Below are 6,797 nucleotides of genomic sequence, written 5' to 3'. Positions count from 1 at the left end.
ATTAAAATCTGCACCAAATGAATGAGTAAAAGTTACCTGGAATTTCTGATAAGTTCTGGATCCTGCTAATGAATGTTAACAAAGCACATGATAAGTAACAGACTAAAGTTAACAGAAAAACTCAGAAACTGAGGTTTTCTCGCCTGAGTTTACATAGTTCTGGCGATTTGTGATTGTGATGGTTTCAATGCATATGTAGAATATAGTCCTTTTCTGCTCATACGTTGTTTCTAGCACAGCAGGTCAAATAGAATAAAATATCAATATTTCACAGTGTCCCCAAATAATAATACAACTTCCGATGTTCTACTACCTGGTTTAAGAGCTCCAATACTATCTCAAGCTTCGCCAATACATGAAATAATTGGGTAGTGATAGGTATGGCTGAAAATGTAATTGAGCTCAAGATGTGATTTAAACATTTACTTTTACACTGAGAGAAAATGTTAGAACAACTTGCATTTGGGCTACCCCCTTAAGTTCTTTAAATTCAATGCCACCAATTTGAAATTTAATGTCACTGTTGGCATTTCTAGAATTATGAGCCATACTACTTGACCAAGTAATGACAAATATTACCATTTCAGGGATACGTTATGTAAGAGGAAACCCCATACCAAAAATCTTAACCTCCATTAATAACTGAATTTTTGATGTTGTCATTAATATGTCTATCCCAACTCTGAACTAGAATGATAAAATTTGCATGGAATCTGCATTTAACCACATAGGAAGAAATATGCAGGATAATGTATAGATTCAAAGTCTTAAAATATATAGATCAGGGCTTCTAGGTGTGGTGAGCAGCTAGTCAGTAGCTGAACATGTCAAGTCTCCTTGGTGTTTCCTTATTTTTTTTTAGTAATCTCTACCCACAACGTGGGGCCCAAACTCATGACCTGGAGATCAAGTGTGGTATGCTCTGCTGACTGAGCCAGCCAGGCACCCCATCCTGTAGCTGAATATGCCAGGCAGCACTGAACTCCAACCACCGGCTGCAGCACTGAAGACTTCCTCAAAGTGGGATGTGAGACCTTTTACTCAGAATAGCCTCAGTGTTATGTGGATGTCCAACCCATTTCACAAGAGAAGATTGCAATAAGAGAGGCCTCATCAGCCAGTGTGGTCAACATCAGCTGAAGGGCAGCCTACTTGCACTCTTGCCTTTTCCTCAACCTCAAAAGTACCTACCAATGCATCCAAGGGCAAGGTCCTCACCAACCTGCTTAGCATGCAACCAAGTACAAGGTCCACACTAACCTGACTACCATGCCTCCAAGTGCAAGGTCCACACCATACCCCACATCACAGTCTTACTGAATGTCTCACAACAGAGCCCTGAGGCCAGCATGGTCCACCTACACTACAAATGGATCCCTGAGGAAGACAGCTATGTGGCTGACATTAGTTCTCACTTTTAAGAAGCATAGACTTCACTGGACAGTGTTTGGGGAAAGGGAGGCAAGGTTCTTGTCCATTGCAATGCCAAGATCTCCTGTTCACCCAACTCTGCATGGGTAATCTCCTGAAGACCAAGTAACTTGCCTGAAGGAGGCCTTACATTATATCAAGCAGAGAAGTATGATCTTACCCAACTTTGGCCTCATGGGCCAGGTCCTGCAGTATGAATCTGGGATCCTGCCTTCCACAGCCACCCCAGGCTCCCTCCAGCCAAGGGGAAAGAGCTGGCTCTTCATTTACAGACCGTTTGCAGTCACTGAGCCCTGACGTGCAGAGTTCCTACCGCACACACCCTACCTTGGTGCTCCACCAGTGCCCACCCACTCAATGGGAGTCCATGGGCACAGACACATCCTGCTAAAGCTAGGATGGGGGGACCAGCCCAGCCTCAAGAGCAACTGTGGTTTTCTTTCTCACTCATGTACATTTCATACCTGTGCAATACTAAAGACCTCACTCTGTTCCCCTGCCCCAGTGGGAAAGTGAGCAGTCACCAGGCTTGCAGTCAAACTTCAGACTAACCTCAGGGATAGGTCCTCAAGGCTGAAGGAAGGGCCAAATCGCTATAAGAGCACAGTGAGCACTGACTCCTGTTCTTCCAGCCCCCTGCATTCTCAGGGCTGCCCAATCTCTGCACCTAAAGTTACCTTCTCACTCCAAGCATAAGGTAGCAAATACCTGCAGCAACAGGGAAGAAAGCAGTTGCTAGACCGGGAGAAAAAAACAGTCACAAGAACAATTCATTCTGAAGGAAGCATAATTTCAATGTTAGTTTTTAAATTTGGCAGCCTCGGTATCAGTCTCTGTTGCTTCAGGACATAACATGATCACCATCCAAGAAAGTAATCCTACAGGGTTTATAGGGACATCATATATATGCTGATTTGACCCCTCAAATTTTTTGAGATTCCCTCTTGAGTCCAACAGAGGCAGTTGGTTGAAGTAGCAAGACATTGACATGCCGAGTTTCCTTTTCCTTAGAGGCTCTTTCCTGATCTTGAACTTTGGCATAATTCTTATGCACATTTGGGCATTTCTCTTTGCACGACTCCTCAAAGACACTCTTGTGTCATTTGAAAAGCATTCTTCAGACCATAGACCGAAAACGATCCCTTTGAGGTGGCGGCGGTGGATGCCAAGAGCAAAAGGGTACCTACTGTGTATTCCGGGTCAGTGGTGTTGAAGACAGAAATGACAGGTTTCCCCAGCTTATGGTCCTGATGTGCTTGTCCCATCTCCTGTGACACACTTGCTTTCTTCCCTGCCCCTGGGGGTCATCTTCAAGCTACTGACTCCGGCACTCACAGATCTCACAGTGTGGTGCTACTTTTTTGTCTGTGGGCTATTTCTCCAGGGGAAAAGGCAGTCATTTCCTAAAATCCATATGAATGGGAAGAAAAGCACTGTTATTGGTTTTTGTTTTCCATATGCAAAATAAAACTAGTAAAAGAGGAAATATATATATATATATATACATATATATATAATTAACCATTTCACTGTCTACATACATAACTGAGGCTAAATTTATACATTTGTATGTATGAATAATTCATAAAACATCTATTTTTATAACTTTTTACTACTCATCTCAAACTTACAGAAAAGTTGCAAGAATAACAAAAACTCCCATAACTTAATCAGATTCAGCATTAACACATTGTCTAATTTGCTTTTTTAAATTTTCTCATATACTCATATACATTTACCGGTCATTGGTTTTTTTCCTAAGCCCATTCAGGAATAAATTACAGACATTATGCCCTTCTATTCCTAAAGACCCAATGTCTACCTAAAGACATTCTCTTACATGACACAATATAGTTATGAAGATGAAGAAATTTAACACTGACACATGCTGTGACCAAAATTCAAACATGGTCAATTTGTCCCTGTATTGTCCTTTCTAACACTGGTCTAGGACCCCCTCTAGGATGATATGTTGCATTTATTCACCCTGTATCTTTGGTATCCTATAATGTGAAATGGCCTCTCTGCCTTCGTTGCCTCCCAAGACCTTAACAATTTTTAAAAATACAGGCCAGTTATTTTGTAAAATATCCTGTGATTGATTATAACATCCTTATTATTAGATTCAAGTTATACATTTGGGGCAGAAGTATCACAGAAGTGATGTGATCGGTCTTCTGTGCAGCCTATCAGGAGGCACGTGATGTAGCTTTGTCCCATTCTTCTTTTTTTTTTTTTTTTTTTTTTTTTGCTTTGTCCCATTCTTGATGACCATTTGGTTAAGATGGCATCTTTCAGGTGTCACAATTATTAAATTTCAACATTATAAATGCTCTTCTCATCAAAATTTTCCAGCTAGGTTTAACACCTGTTCATGATTCTTGCCATCATGGTTACAAAATGATAAAGAAAACACTTTTGAGTGTTTTCTTTTCCAGAAATTGCAATGTTCCCCCCCCCCCCCCCATAACAGCCTTGTTTAGCTAACCATCCCAAACCACCCACCATTCCCTCATGAACTGTGTCTTGTTTTCTCATCTGTGAAAAGGGACAGTGAGTGTTTCCCACAAGAGAATGACCAGCACTGTGGCCCTTAGAGAGTGATACCTAAGTGTTCAAACCTTGGGCTGGGTCCATGGACCTTTAAATCACACAAGATCAACTCACCTGATCACATCAAAAGAATGCAGCTGGCACTACCGCCAACCACTCTTATGGGTGAGAACTGGGGAAATTTTACACACAGACCCAGCCCAGTATGAAGCTTTTCTGCAGACCACTCACACAGCTGTCTTTCTCTGAACAAACAGAATAAAGGGGAAGATATTTATCTCTGGAAATCTCAAGACTCAAGAATCCTAGACTCAAGAATGGGCTTCCTGGAGAGCCGTTGGTCATCCACAAGGGCTACATTGCCATTACCATAACCCAGGCAAAAATCACTGCTTCTTCGTCACTCTCTTAGTTAACCTTATTTAACCACTTACCCTACTAGACACTTAGCAGGCTCTAGAGGTCCACTCTGAGTTGCTTTCTGGGAAGCGACTGGCAAGTTTTCCTTGGAATCTTGAGAATGTACACTCTTACTCTCTAATGTGAACCACTTTCCACAGCAGGCCTGTTGTAAGATAGATAGAACTATAAACCTCATTTTTTAGGTAACCACAGACGTTTAGAGAGATTACTGGTAAGTAACTTGCCTGAACTTCTAGCTAGTTAGTATTAGTAAGAGTCAAAGCCTTGATTGGAAGCTGAACTGAGTCCGGAGTCTGCACTCTATTTTTTTTTAATGTTGTATTATTATTATTTTGAGAGACAGAGAGACACAGAGCACAAGTGGGGAGGGGAAGAGAGAGAGACACACACACAGAATCCAAAGCAGGCTCCAGGCTCTGAGCTGTCAGCACAGAGCCTGATGCAGAGCTCGAAGTCATGAGCCATGAGATCATGACCTCAGCCAAAGTCAGATGCTTAACCGACTGAGCCACCCAGGCACACCCAGAGTCTGTACCCTTAACTCCTATGTTATACTAGTCCAAAATAAACTCATAGATTGTTCTTGGCGGGGCCAGAAGCAGGGTGAGCTGAGCAAGGTGCCTAGGATGCCAAATTTAAGAAGGCTGTCACTACTCTCAGGTGCTGATCCTACACTTGCAAGGCACTGAGAGGAGTGCCTTGTTAAACTTTGTACCCTAGGCTCTTTGTTTACCTCACCCCCCTCCCAGCCCTGGTTCTTGGGGAGAGCTGGCCAGTGTGAACTCATCTCGCTAACAACTCATTGTGCAACTCACAAGTATCTCTGGGCTACACGGAATGTAAAGATTTCAGTTTTCTTCCTTTGAGCAATGGACAAGCTATTTAGCCTTGAGCTTATTCTGTCCCAGAGCACTGAAGAGAGAGCAGGGACTAAGATGGCTAAAGCCCTCCCATAGCTTGTAGCCCAAACATTCATTTCCAGTGGAATCAATATGGCAGGCCAATACTTGGGCCTTCTAACAAATCTCCTCAACTAAGCATTGGCACATTTTTTGAGGATTTCAAAGTACACAGACGGATGAAACTCTGCTATCATGACAACTGTATCATTTTTCCATTTTATTCACTTTTTTGCATTTAGCATGGTTGTGGTTTGCTTTCCCCACTGATAGAATGAGTACTTTTGGGTATTAACTCAGTTGTGCTTCCCCTGAGTTTTATTTCTTTACAGAACTTAGAACTCTCAATAGAGGCATGGGCTCAAATTAGACTTTGCCACTTATTAATGTTCTTGGAAAAATCAATTTGTGTCCCTGAGCCTCAGGTGTTTCATCTGTGAAATGGGGATGTTAATACCTCATTTGCAGAGTTGTTCTGAAGACAAAATGGAAAAAACATAAGTACTTAAAAGGCACATGGCAGTGCTCCACAGACACTAGTTCTCTCCCTTTCTTTATTGGTCTGCGCTTGGGCCAAGGTCATCCTTCCCAGGATTTTAACTAAAGTGGTACAGACATGGGCACCTGGCTCAGGAGACCATGTGACTCTGATCTTGGGGTCATGAGTTTGAGCCCCTCGTTGGGCATAGAGGTTAGTTAAAAAAATAAAAATAGGGTGCCTGGTTGGGTGACTCAATCAGTTGAGCCTCCTACTTTTGGCTCAGGTCATGATCTCATGCTTCGTGAGTTCAAGCCCCACATGGGCTCGCTACTGTCAGTAGCCCACTTCAGATCCTCTGTCCCCCTCTCGGTGTGCCTCTCCCCCATTCATGCTCTCTATGTCTCTCTTCCTGTCTCTCTTTCTCTCAAGAATAAACATTAAAAAATAAAATACAAATACAAATATAAATTAAAAAATAAAGTGATATAGACAGCCAAACAATCTTAAGTCACAGGTATTACTCAGGTTGCATATCTTCTGACCGATCTCTGACTACTATAAATGCTATGGCTGGCCTCTTCTAGTACCCTGAACAGTGGGAGTGTTGAAAAGCAAAAGGGATTTTTTTGTTGGAAAACGTCCCGAAGTATTTCTAATCTCAAATATACATTATTGTTTTGGGTTTTTTTCTCATGAATGATCTGAATAGTTAGAGTTGGTTAATTAGGTTAAGCTTTGTAAGCATCCCAGGATTACATTTTTGGTTTATTAAACTATAAAATGTATAAACAAATGTTAATCTGTAATACATGAAATGTTCCTTGGGGGAGAACAGCAGGGAGCAGATAAAACTCATGCTATAACATATTATACATCATTATTAACATGGGACAAATGTTACACACGATTTTTTTTTCAACGTTTATTTATTTTTGGGACAGAGAGAGACAGAGCATGAACGGGGGAGGGGCAGAGAGAGAGGGAGACACAGAATCGGAAACAGGCTCCAG

The 6,797-nt window shown here is 41.9% G+C and overlaps 1 pseudogene; it reads left to right on the top strand.

Annotated features, from left to right (window-relative positions):
- The first annotated feature begins 1,259 nt into the window (after positions 1-1,259).
- On the top strand, positions 1,260-1,822 carry LOC101082525 (annotated as a pseudogene).
- Positions 1,823-6,797: the final 4,975 nt, after the last annotated feature.

This window comes from Felis catus, chromosome D4, assembly GCF_018350175.1.
Source record: "Felis catus isolate Fca126 chromosome D4, F.catus_Fca126_mat1.0, whole genome shotgun sequence".
NCBI lineage: Eukaryota > Metazoa > Chordata > Mammalia > Carnivora > Felidae > Felis > Felis catus.
This window is presented reverse-complemented; position numbering and strand designations above follow the sequence as displayed.